The sequence below is a fragment of the Pimephales promelas genome, chromosome 1 (genome assembly GCF_988280905.1).
Source record: "Pimephales promelas chromosome 1, fPimPro1.hap1.1, whole genome shotgun sequence".
NCBI classification, from domain to species: Eukaryota; Metazoa; Chordata; class Actinopteri; order Cypriniformes; family Leuciscidae; genus Pimephales; species Pimephales promelas.
In genome coordinates, this window is record NC_142769.1 from 2285546 (window position 1) to 2299449 (window position 13904).

Below are 13904 nucleotides of genomic sequence, written 5' to 3' on the forward strand. Positions count from 1 at the left end.
ATGGCCCTCTATCAGAATCCAGAGTTTTGAGAAGATTGGAGAAATTAAATTTTTCGCCCCCAAAAAAAAACGTAAGGGGTACCACTGTCGTTTTTTTTTCGGGTCGAATTTTTGAGTTTCGATATCTCAGCTCTAGAAGGGTCTAGAGCCTCCATTTTTGCACTCAGGTCTAAGTCTCATGGCCCTCTATCAGAATCCAGAGTTTTGAGAAGACTGGAGAAACTTAATTTTTCGGCCCAAAAAAAAACCGTAAGGGGTACCACTGTCGTTTTGTTTTCGGGTCGAATTTTTAAGTTTCGATATCTCAGCTCTGGAAGGGTCTAGAGCCTCCATTTTTGCACTCAGGTCTAAGTCTCTTGGCCCTCTATCACAGTGTTTCCCAAACTTTTTTTCTGGCGACCCACATTTTAAAGTCGATAAATCCTTGTGACCCAAAAAACATTAGGCCCATATAGTTCATATATCACGAAGAGAATTTATGCATTAACAAAATATGTATGACCATTTTTTAAGGTCATTTTTTAAGCTTCCAGTTAACTATTTAAAAGAGATACAGATATTTGACAAAGCACTTTTTTTGTTTAACCTGTTGTTGACAATATGCAGAGGTGAAATGAGAAAGGAAAAGTTGACAGGGCATCTCATTGTTTTCATATTCTCATAGTTACAGTGTACATAATTTACTATAATAATTATTATAGGCTTAAATTAAAATATTCTGACACTGAGACTTTGTAACCATGCATGGCTCACTACCACTGCATAAAAATGCCTAAACAGGCACAAAAAAAAAATAAACTACACACACGATTAAATACTATTCCTCTACCCCCCTAATAAATCTAAGGCAATATAAATGACTATAACATAGCATTCAATATAAATATTCCACATTTATGCCCAAACCATGGCAAATTATTACATTCAGGCTATTACATGGTAAATGTTTGTAAGGGGGGTGATTAGGGCATTTAGTCTTCTAACTTTATTCATGTTTCTTCTATTTTTCTCATCAGTAGTGTTGGGAATGTTGAGACTGTTTCATCCGATTTAAAACTAGTTAAAATCATTGAGTGATGTGTGGTTTGTAAGAGAGAGGAGTACGTGTCCGACGCTTCTTAAAGGATGTCGCGCAACGTTGTTTAATAATAGTGTCCGGGACCGGGAGTAAACGCAACTCCTTTAAGCTTTGCGTTCCGTTATCCACTGGGCCGTGCTGCCTAGTTCAAAGTAAACTAGTGAAACGACTGAAACCAGCGCTATTTTGTTCTCTATTTGTTGTTACTTACCGACAGGGTTCTCAAGTTTGAGCAAAAGCTTGGAGTGAGATCACACGCGGTTAGGGGAGGAGCCATAATGAAGCCCCGCCCCACCCATCCCCGCCCCCAATTTTACCCATTGTTCATAATTAACCAAAACAAATTAAAATTATAACAATTAGTAAATCTGATAAATGACAGAGCAATTCATCACATCAAATACTATTTAATGCAGTATTACAAATATAGCTAACCAAAAATATAACAAATTGCTCCAAACAGTTTCAAACAAATCTTTAAAAATTGCATTTTGATTTTTTAATGCGTCTTCTATCTAGACGAATGATTTATTGTGTGGTGGGACATTGAGAACAAATGGACAGATTAGAATGCACCACCTCTTCCACCGTCTCCTCCTCTAATCTGGCAACCTTTTTAGGGGGCTTACCCTTTGGTGCCCAAAATGACAAAATATCTTTCTGCTTTTTTCCTGACATCTTTGAAAAATACAAATGCAACATTATGACAATGATTAAATATTACCCAGAGCAATCTGCTGTAATACATCCTTAATGTAACTAGAAAGACTATTAATATTACAGTATAATATAATTTAAAATAAAATCAGTAAATCTTCATTCCTTTCCATACCCACTAACATTTCTCTTAGTTTCAGATAACGTAAGATAGCCAAACTGAGCCTGGTTGCAAAGTAGTTGTAGAGTTTTTGACTGCATCAATAATAATGTACGATGGGCTATATATTAAATGTTCTAGCCTAAAAATGTTAGACGAGCTTCTTCCAACTTACCTTCTTCTCCATCACGACACATGTGTTCGCGCGATGTTGTTGGTTACCTAGTAACGAACGTACGGTGACAGAGGATGTTCCGTCCATTTCCGTGTGTTCGCGCTACTGAATGACATGTCATGTATAGATCAGTGGTGCACGCAGCGCGCATATATGTTGCCTAGTAACGAACGCAATCTGGCGGAGATACGCGCTGGCGGCAGGAAACTTGTTTGCCTGCGCCTCGTATACAACGTTAGAAAGCTTTCAGCCAGAACAACTTGGTTGGCATTGCCTTTTCAGCGTGAGAAATACACAGTGTGGCGTGTGAGCGTGTGAACCGGTTGAAATGAGTGTGTCTCACGGCCAATGCGTGAGACTTGAGAACCCTGCTTACCGAGAAACCGCTTCAGGTGAAAAAAATCCGAATCGTTTCAGACCGTTATGCACGCGCGTTTGGTCAATGGCCAATTCATGGAAAGGAAATAATCAAACCAACGAATGATTATTATCGCTGGTTCAGTCGACAGAAAATACGGGACACACATAAAAACTGCTGAAATATTCGGACTGTAAACTTTTCTCTCAGGTCAGTCGGAGTGCTCATGGTACACACACAGTGCAGCCACTGCGTCCACGCGCATATCTAACCAAATTTAGCCGCGCGGCACCACCAGAAAATAGGAGGAGAGGGAGGTTGGGGTGCCCTCGGCCGTATGGAGATGATTGGCGGGCCGCACTTGGCCCGCGGGCCGCCAATTGAATAGCCCATATCTAGAGAGTAGCCTAGGCTACAACACACTGAAAAATAGTGCTCGACTTGGCGACCCAGACAAAATCTCCCGCGACCCACGTGTGGGTCGGGACCCCGACTTTGGGAATGACTGCTCTATCAGAATCCAGAGTTTTGAGAAGATTGGAGAAACGTAATTTTTCGACCCAAAAAAAAAAACGTAAGGGGTACCACTGTCGTTTTTTTTTCGGGTCGAATTTTTAAGTTTCGATATCTCAGCTCTGGAAGGGTCTAGAGCCTCCATTTTTGCACTCAGGTTTAAGTCTCGTGGCCCTCTATCAGAATCCAGAGTTTTGAGAAGATTGGAGAAACGTAATTTTTCGACCCAAAAAAAAAACCGTAAGGGGTACCACTGTCGTTTTGTTTTCGGGTCGAATTTTTGAGTTTTGTAATCTCAGCTCTGGAAGGGTCTAGAGCCTCCATTTTTGCACTCAGGTCTAAGTCTCATGGCCCTCTATCAGAATCCAGAGTTTTGAGAAGATTGGAGAAATTAAATTTTTCGCCCCCCAAAAAAAACGTAAGGGGTACCACTGTCGTTTTTTTTTCGGGTCGAATTTTTGAGTTTCGATATCTCAGCTCTAGAAGGGTCTAGAGCCTCCATTTTTGCACTCAGGTCTAAGTCTCATGGCCCTCTATCATAATCCAGAGTTTTGAGAAGACTGGAGAAACTTAATTTTTCGGCCCAAAAAAAAAAAAGCGAAAGGGGTACCACTGTCGTTTTTTTTCGGGTCGAATTTTTGAGTTTCGATATCTCAGCTCTGTAAGGGTCTAGAGCGTCCATTTTTGCACTCAGGTTTAAGTCTCATGGCCCTCTATCAGAATCCAGAGTTTTGAGAAGATTGGAGAAACGTAATTTTGCGGCCCAAAAAAAAAAAACGTAAGGGGTACCACTGTCGTTTTTTTTTCGGGTCGAATTTTTGAGTTTCGATATCTCAGCTCTGGAAGGGTCTAGAGCCTCCATTTTTGCACTCAGGTTTAAGTCTCGTGGCCTCTATCAGAATCCAGAGTTTTGAGAAGATTGGAGAAACGTAATTTTTCGGCCCAAAAAAAAAACGTAAGGGGTACCACTGTCGTTTTTTTTTTCGGGTCGAATTTTTGAGTTTCGATATCTCAGCTCTGGAAGGGTCTAGAGCCTCCATTTTTGCACTCAGGTTTAAGTCTCGTGGCCCTCTATCAGAATCCAGAGTTTTGAGAAGATTGCAGAAATTAAATTTTTCGGCCCAAAAAAAAAAAACGTAAGGGGTACCACTGTCGTTTTTTTTTCGGGTCGAATTTTTGAGTTTCGATATCTCAGCTCTGGAAGGGTCTAGAGCCTCCATTTTTGCACTCAGGTTTAAGTCTCGTGGCCCTCTATCAGAATCCAGAGTTTTGAGAAGATTGCAGAAATTAAATTTTTCGGCCCAAAAAAAAAAACGTAAGGGGTACCACTGTCGTTTTTTTTTCGGGTCGAATTTTTGAGTTTCGATATCTCAGCTCTGGAAGGGTCTAGAGCCTCCATTTTTGCACTCAGGTTTAAGTCTCGTGGCCCTCTATCAGAATCCAGAGTTTTGAGAAGATTGGAGAAACGTAATTTTGCGGCCCAAAAAAAAAAAACGTAAGGGGTACCACTGTCGTTTTTTTTTCGGGTCGAATTTTTGAGTTTCGATATCTCAGCTCTGGAAGGGTCTAGAGCCTCCATTTTTGCACTCAGGTTTAAGTCTCATGGCCCTCTATCAGAATCCAGAGTTTTGAGAAGATTGGAGAAACGTAATTTTGCGGCCCAAAAAAAAAAAACGTAAGGGGTACCACTGTCGTTTTTTTTCCGGGTCGAATTTTTGAGTTTCGATATCTCAGCTCTGGAAGGGTCTAGAGCCTCCATTTTTGCACTCAGGTTTAAGTCTCGTGGCCCTCTATCAGAATCCAGAGTTTTGAGAAGATTGGAGAAACGTAATTTTGCGGCCCAAAAAAAAAAAAACGTAAGGGGTACCACTGTCGTTTTTTTTTCGGGTCGAATTTTTGAGTTTCGATATCTCAGCTCTGGAAGGGTCTAGAGCCTCCATTTTTGCACTCAGGTTTAAGTCTCATGGCCCTCTATCAGAATCCAGAGTTTTGAGAAGATTGGAGAAACGTAATTTTGCGGCCCAAAAAAAAAAAACGTAAGGGGTACCACTGTCGTTTTTTTTCCGGGTCGAATTTTTGAGTTTCGATATCTCAGCTCTGGAAGGGTCTAGAGCCTCCATTTTTGCACTCAGGTTTAAGTCTCGTGGCCCTCTATCAGAATCCAGAGTTTTGAGAAGATTGGAGAAACGTAATTTTTCGGCCCAAAAAAAAAAACGTAAGGGGTACCACTGTCGTTTTTTTTTCGGGTCGAATTTTTGAGTTTCGATATCTCAGCTCTGGAAGGGTCTAGAGCCTCCATTTTTGCACTCAGGTTTAAGTCTCGTGGCCCTCTATCAGAATCCAGAGTTTTGAGAAGATTGCAGAAATTAAATTTTTCGGCCCAAAAAAAAAAAACGTAAGGGGTACCACTGTCGTTTTTTTTTCGGGTCGAATTTTTGAGTTTCGATATCTCAGCTCTGGAAGGGTCTAGAGCCTCCATTTTTGCACTCAGGTTTAAGTCTCGTGGCCCTCTATCAGAATCCAGAGTTTTGAGAAGATTGCAGAAATTAAATTTTTCGGCCCAAAAAAAAAAACTTAAGGGGTACCACTGTCGTTTTTTTTTCGGGTCGAATTTTTGAGTTTCGATATCTCAGCTCTGGAAGGGTCTAGAGCCTCCATTTTTGCACTCAGGTTTAAGTCTCGTGGCCCTCTATCAGAATCCAGAGTTTTGAGAAGATTGGAGAAACGAAATTTTTCGGCCCAAAAAAAAAACCGTAAGGGGTACCACTGTCGTTTTGTTTTCGGGTCGAATTTTTGAGTTTTGTAATCTCAGCTCTGGAAGGGTCTAGAGCCTCCATTTTTGCACTCAGGTCTAAGTCTCATGGCCCTCTATCAGAATCCAGAGTTTTGAGAAGATTGGAGAAATTAAATTTTTCGCCCCAAAAAAAACACAAAAGGGGTACCACTGTCGTTTTTTTTTGGGGTCAAATTTTTGAGTTTCGATATCTCAGCTTTGGAAGGGTCTAGAGCCTCCATTTTTGCACTCAGGTTTAAGTCTCATGGCCCTCTATCAGAATCCCGAGTTTTGAGAAGATTGGAGAAACTTAATTTTTCGGCCCAAAAAAAAAAAAACGTAAGGGGTACCACTGTCGTTTTTTTTTCGGGTCAAATTTTTGAGTTTCGATATCTCAGCTCTGGAAGGGTCTAGAGCCTCCATTTTTGCAATCAGGTTTAAGTCTCGTGGCCCTCTATCAGAATCCAGAGTTTTGAGAAGATTGGAGAAACTTAATTTTTCGCCCAAAAAAAAAAAACGTAAGGGGTACCACTGTCGTTTTTTTTTCGGGTCGAATTTTTGAGTTTCGATATCTCAGCTCTGGAAGGGTCTAGAGCCTCCATTTTTGCACTCAGGTTTAAGTCTCGTGGCCCTCTATCAGAATCCAGAGTTTTGAGAAGATTGGAGAAACGAAATTTTTCGGCCCAAAAAAAAAACCGTAAGGGGTACCACTGTCGTTTTGTTTTCGGGTCGAATTTTTGAGTTTTGTAATCTCAGCTCTGGAAGGGTCTAGAGCCTCCATTTTTGCACTCAGGTCTAAGTCTCATGGCCCTCTATCAGAATCCAGAGTTTTGAGAAGATTGGAGAAATTAAATTTTTCGCCCCAAAAAAAACACAAAAGGGGTACCACTGTCGTTTTTTTTTTGGGTCAAATTTTTGAGTTTCGATATCTCAGCTTTGGAAGGGTCTAGAGCCTCCATTTTTGCACTCAGGTTTAAGTCTCATGGCCCTCTATCAGAATCCCGAGTTTTGAGAAGATTGGAGAAACTTAATTTTTCGGCCCAAAAAAAAAAAACCGTAAGGGGTACCACTGTCGTTTTTTTTTCGGGTCAAATTTTTGAGTTTCGATATCTCAGCTCTGGAAGGGTCTAGAGCCTCCATTTTTACAATCAGGTTTAAGTCTCGTGGCCCTCTATCAGAATCCAGAGTTTTGAGAAGATTGGAGAAACTTAATTTTTCGCCCAAAAAAAAAAAACGTAAGGGGTACCACTGTCGTTTTTTTTTCGGGTCGAATTTTTGAGTTTCGATATCTCAGCTCTGGAAGGGTCTAGAGCCTCCATTTTTGCACTCAGGTTCAAGTCTCGTGGCCCTCTATCAGAATCCAGAGTTTTGAGAAGATTGGAGAAACTTAATTTTTCGGCCCAAAAAAAAAACGTAAGGGGTACCACTGTCGTTTTTTTTTCGGGTCAAATTTTTGAGTTTCGATATCTCAGCTCTGGAAGGGTCTAGAGCCTCCATTTTTGCACTCAGGTTCAAGTCTCGTGGCCCTCTATCAGAATCCAGAGTTTTGAGAAGATTGGAGAAACTTAATTTTTCGGCCCAAAAAAAAACCGTAAGGGGTACCACTGTCGTTTTTTTTTCGGGTCAAATTTTTGAGTTTCGATATCTCAGCTCTGAAAGGGTCTAGAGCCTCCATTTTTGCACTCAGGTTTAAGTCTCATGGCCCTCTATCAGAATCCAGAGTTTTGAGAAGATTGGAGAAACGTAATTTTTCGGCCCAAAAAAAAAACGTAAGGGGTACCACTGTCGTTTTTTTTTCGGGTCAAATTTTTGAGTTTCGATATCTCAGCTTTGGAAGGGTCTAGAGCCTCCATTTTTGCACTCAGGTCTAAGTCTCATGGCCCTCTATCAGAATCCAGAGTTTTGAGAAGATTGGAGAAACTTAATTTTTCGGCCCAAAAAAAAAACGTAAGGGGTACCACTGTCGTTTTTTTTTCGGGTCGAATTTTTGAGTTTCGATATCTCAGCTCTGGAAGGGTCTAGAGCCTCCATTTTTGCACTCAGGTTTAAGTCTCATGGCCCTCTATCAGAATCCAGAGTTTTGAGAAGATTGCAGAAATTAAATTTTTCGGCCCAAAAAAAAAAACGTAAGGGGTACCACTGTCGTTTTTTTTTCGGGTCGAATTTTTGAGTTTCGATATCTCAGCTCTGGAAGGGTCTAGAGCCTCCATTTTTGCACTCAGGTTTAAGTCTCGTGGCCCTCTATCAGAATCCAGAGTTTTGAGAAGATTGGAGAAACGAAATTTTTCGGCCCAAAAAAAAAACCGTAAGGGGTACCACTGTCGTTTTGTTTTCGGGTCGAATTTTTGAGTTTTGTAATCTCAGCTCTGGAAGGGTCTAGAGCCTCCATTTTTGCACTCAGGTCTAAGTCTCATGGCCCTCTATCAGAATCCAGAGTTTTGAGAAGATTGGAGAAATTAAATTTTTCGCCCTAAAAAAAACACAAAAGGGGTACCACTGTCGTTTTTTTTTTCGGGTCAAATTTTTGAGTTTCGATATCTCACCTTTGGAAGGGTCTAGAGCCTCCATTTTTGCACTCAGGTTCAAGTCTCATGGCCCTCTATCAGAATCCAGAGTTTTGAGAAGATTGGGGAAACTTAATTTTTCGGCCCAAAAAAAAAAAACGTAAGGGGTACCACTGTCGTTTTTTTTTTCGGGTCGAATTTTTGAGTTTCGATATCTCAGCTCTGGAAGGGTCTAGAGCGTCCATTTTTGCACTCAGGTTTAAGTCTCATGGCCCTCTATCAGAATCCAGAGTTTTGAGAAGATTGGAGAAACTTAATTTTTCGGCCCAAAAAAAAACGTAAGGGGTACCACTGTCGTTTTTTTTTTCGGGTCAAATTTTTGAGTTTCGATATCTCAGCTTTGGAAGGGTCTAGAGCCTCCATTTTTGCACTCAGGTCTAAGTCTCATGGCCCTCTATCAGAATCCAGAGTTTTGAGAAGAATGGAGAAACTTAATTTTTCGGCCCAAAAAAAAAAACGTAAGGGGTACCACTGTCGTTTTTTTTTTCGGGTCGAATTTTTGAGTTTCGATATCTCAGCTCTGTAAGGGTCTAGAGCCTCCATTTTTGCACTCAGGTCTAAGTCTCATGGCCCTCTATCAGAATCCAGAGTTTTGAGAAGAATGGAGAAACTTAATTTTTCGGCCCAAAAAAAAAAAAAACGAAAGGGGTACCACTGTCGTTTTTTTTTCGGGTCAAAATTTTGAGTTTCTCTAATCTTCTTGAAACTCTGGATTCTGATAGAGGGCCATGAGACTTAGACCTGAGTGCAAAAATGTAGGCTCTAGACCAGGGATGGGCAACTTTGATGATAGTGAGGGCCACAAATATTTTATCACCACTATCCGAGGGCCAAATGTGACGTGCACTTCCACCAATGGGATATTGGAGGATTAGAGGTGCCATTTTAGAAGAAAACATATGTAGGTATGTCTTTATTACAGACTCTGCTAAGTAAATCAACCTGCATATCCATATTCAATTATTTCCTCAGCTTCTTTTAATGAATGAACTTTTAACATAAACAAAGACGCATTGTTGTGGCATTACTGTGTTTTTAATATTATTCCAGTGCAAACATGTTGGGATCTCAAAAAACATACAATGATTGCACAAAACTGAAAAGTAGCCTATTAAGTAAAAAAAAAAAAAAATGGGATATTGGAAAATAAAAAAACTACCATTTTAGTAGAACAAAACATATGTATGTCTTTATTACAGACTCTGAAATGTGTAGTGAACCAACCTGCATTTCCATACTTAATTATTTTTTCTGCTTCTATTCATTAATTAACTTTTTAACAAACTTTTTAAAATTATTTTTTTATTATTCCAGTGTAAACATTGTGGGCTCTCAAAAAACATTTACTGATGGCACAAAATTAAAGAAAGTATTAAGTGAAGCATACTTTTCACCATAGGCTGCCGCTTTATCTCACCTACAGAGGGAAGTTTACAGTTAATGAGATACTTGTGGTTTCTCTTGCTGGCGTACAATAGACTGGATGTCAATGTCAATGTTAGTGCAGCCAATCCTCATGAGCTGAAACAGAACGTCATCGCTGATCCTGTTTCTCTCTTTCGACTTGATATGTTTCATTTACCTTTGAGTTCTGTAAATAGGTAGTCTGTTTCCCATCTCATCTGAAAAGTGCGATTTTCTTGGTTCAGTTTTCTTTTTTTCCCGCTCATGGTTCTCTTCATCGTTGACTGTAGTGACGCTGGTCAGAGTCGTCCAACTAAGCATGTTATACTTTATCATTACATTTGGAATTGGTTCAGATGCACAACCCATTTTCACGTAATAAAACATATGAAACCAACATTTCTATGGTATTTAAAAATTGACCCGCGGGCCTCACTGAGTGAGGAGGCGGGCCAGCTGGGCTTATTACACACAGCACTGATCTGGCACTGCACTACTGTGTACTACACCAGACAGCAGGTGCACACACACACACACACACACACACGCACACACACCGCAGTCAGTGTGTGAATATCATCAAAACCAGATCCTGGTCACACTTCACCCCAAAATATAAAGCAGGAAATATAAAGACTTAGTCCTGAGTGCCAAAATAGAGGCTCTAGACCCTTCCAGAGCTGAGAAATTGACATATTTATAATGGCATAAATGCTACATGGGATCTCAATTATCTCAGCTTTGGAAGGGTCTAGAGCCTCCATTTTTGCACTCAGGTTTAAGTCTCATGGCCCTCTATCAGAATCCAGAGTTTTGAGAAGATTGGAGAAACTTAATTTTTCGCCCAAAAAAAAAAAACGTAAGGGGTACCACTGTCGTTTTTTTTTCGGGTCGAATTTTTGAGTTTCGATATCTCAGCTCTGGAAGGGTCTAGAGCCTCCATTTTTGCACTCAGGTTCAAGTCTCGTGGCCCTCTATCAGAATCCAGAGTTTTGAGAAGATTGGAGAAACGTAATTTTTCGGCCCAAAAAAAAACCGTAAGGGGTACCACTGTCGTTTTTTTTTCGGGTCAAATTTTTGAGTTTCGATATCTCAGCTCTGTAAGGGTCTAGAGCCTCCATTTTTGCACTCAGGTCTAAGTCTCATGGCCCTCTATCAGAATCCAGAGTTTTGAGAAGATTGGAGAAACTTAATTTTTCGGCCCAAAAAAAAAACGTAAGGGGTACCACTGTCGTTTTTTTTTCGGGTCGAATTTTTGAGTTTCGATATCTCAGCTCTGGAAGGTTCTAGAGCCTCCATTTTTGCACTCAGGTTTAAGTCTCTTGGCCCTCTATCAGAATCCAGAGTTTTGAGAAGATTGGAGAAACTTAATTTTTCGCCCCAAAAAAAAAAACGTAAGGGGTACCACTGTCGTTTTTTTTTCGGGTCAAATTTTTGAGTTTCGATATCTCAGCTTTGGAAGGGTCTAGAGCCTCCATTTTTGCACTCAGGTCTAAGTCTCATGGCCCTCTATCAGAATCCAGAGTTTTGAGAAGATTGGAGAAACTTAATTTTTCGGCCCAAAAAAAAAACGTAAGGGGTACCACTGTCGTTTTTTTTTTCGGGTCGAATTTTTGAGTTTCGATATCTCAGCTCTGGAAGGGTCTAGAGCGTCCATTTTTGCACTCAGGTTTAAGTCTCATGGCCCTCTATCAGAATCCAGAGTTTTGAGAAGATTGGAGAAACTTAATTTTTCGGCCCAAAAAAAAAACGTAAGGGGTACCACTGTCGTTTTTTTTTCGGGTCAAATTTTTGAGTTTCGATATCTCAGCTTTGGAAGGGTCTAGAGCCTCCATTTTTGCACTCAGGTCTAAGTCTCATGGCCCTCTATCAGAATCCAGAGTTTTGAGAAGATTGGAGAAACTTAATTTTTCGGCCCAAAAAAAAAAAAACGTAAGGGGTACCACTGTCGTTTTTTTTTTCGGGTCGAATTTTTGAGTTTCGATATCTCAGCTCTGGAAGGGTCTAGAGCGTCCATTTTTGCACTCAGGTTTAAGTCTCATGGCCCTCTATCAGAATCCAGAGTTTTGAGAAGATTGGAGAAACGTAATTTTTCGGCCCAAAAAAAAAAACGTAAGGGGTACCACTGTCGTTTTTTTTTTGGGTCAAATTTTTGAGTTTCGATATCTCAGCTTTGGAAGGGTCTAGAGCCTCCATTTTTGCACTCAGGTCTAAGTCTCATGGCCCTCTATCAGAATCCAGAGTTTTGAGAAGATTGGAGAAACGTAATTTTTCGGCCCAAAAAAAAAAACGTAAGGGGTACCACTGTCGTTTTTTTTTCGGGTCGAATTTTTGAGTTTCGATATCTCAGCTCTGGAAGGGTCTAGAGCCTCCATTTTTGCACTCAGGTTTAAGTCTCGTGGCCCTCTATCAGAATCCAGAGTTTTGAGAAGATTGGAGAAATTAAATTTTTCGCCCCCAAAAAAAACGTAAGGGGTACCACTGTCGTTTTTTTTTTCGGGTCGAATTTTTGAGTTTCGATATCTCAGCTCTAGAAGGGTCTAGAGCCTCCATTTTTGCACTCAGGTCTAAGTCTCATGGCCCTCTATCAGAATCCAGAGTTTTGAGAAGACTGGAGAAACTTAATTTTTCGGCCCAAAAAAAAAAAAAGCGAAAGGGGTACCACTGTTGTTGTTTTTTTTTTGGGTCGAATTTTTGAGTTTCTCTGATCTTCTCGAAACTCTGGATTCTGATAGAGGCCCATGAAACTTAGACCTGAGTGCCAAAATGGAGGCTCTAGACCCTTCCAGAGCAGAGATATGGAGATCCCACTTAGCATTTATGCCATTATTAATATCCAACACTTTCCCTACAAAAAAAGGGGGGGCCAACGTGTTACATAAATCCCATTAAACTGCCTGAAGTTCGGTTATAACGGTACACAACACACACATTTAGAGGCTTAAGTAACTGGGAATGTTAAAGGATGTATAGGCCAAACCAGGTGTTATCAGAATCCCGATATTGACACGGATCCATCACAACATGTCTTCATATTAGGGACTGAAGTGAGTGTTGGCAGTCAGGTGCTGGAGGAGTGGAGGAACGGATGTGAAAAGGACACAGTCAGCGCTGTAAGAAATTATAGTCTGCTCCGATCCAACTTCCACTCCAATATAGATTATATTGAAAGGTTCCTTCACTTAAAAGAGCTTATTTATCATAGAATCAATTCCTTACAATCTTAAAAGTATCACAGTCATGTTCATCACCTATAGCGTGGGAAGGACAGCAGGTATTCAAGAACCATCCTGATTAGGGGGCTTCAAAGAGATGTTATCACCTTAAACATTTGGCCGTATTGCTTTAAACATTTGGCCGTTCTTATTTGAAAGAAGATCAAAGACAGAACACAGCTGTTACGACAAGAGCAACTTCATTTACATTAAGAGGACAGTAACAGGATAAAAGGTTGAAGATTTGAATGTTCGGGGTTCATTCTGACGCCGGTGAACCCAAGGTGCTTCGTGTGCCTTGCCACTGCTATGCTGTAATAAACTTCATTTTTGAGATCTTTGACGTCCAATACATTTTTTCTTACAGCGCCAACACGCACTCATCCACATAAACACTGCTGGGCTTATTACACACAGCACTGATCTGGCACTGCACTACTGTGTACTAGACCAGACAGCAGGTGCACACGCACACACACACACACAAACACACACACACACACACACACACACACACACACACCACATTCAGGGTGTGAATCTCATCAAAACCAGATCCTGGTCACACTTCACCCAAAAATATAAAGCAGGAAATATGAAGACTTAGTCCTGAGTGCCAAAATGGAGGCTCTAGACCCTTCCAGAGCTGAGAAATTGACATATTTATAAGGGCATAAATGCTACATGGGATCTCAATATCTCAGCTCTGGAAGGGTCTAGAGCCTCCATTTTTGCACTCAGGTCTAAGTCTCATGGCCCTCTATCAGAATCCAGAGTTTTGAGAAGATTGGAGAAATTTAATTTTTCGCCCAAAAAAAACCCCGAAAGGGGTACCACTGTCGTTTTTTTGTTTTTGGGTCGAATTTTTGAGTTTCTCCAATCTTCTCGAAACTCTGGATTCTGATAGAGGGCCATGAAACTTAGACCTGAGTGCCAAAATGGAGGCTCTAGACCCTTCCAGAGCTGAGATATGGAGATCCCACTTAGCATTTATGCCATTATTAATA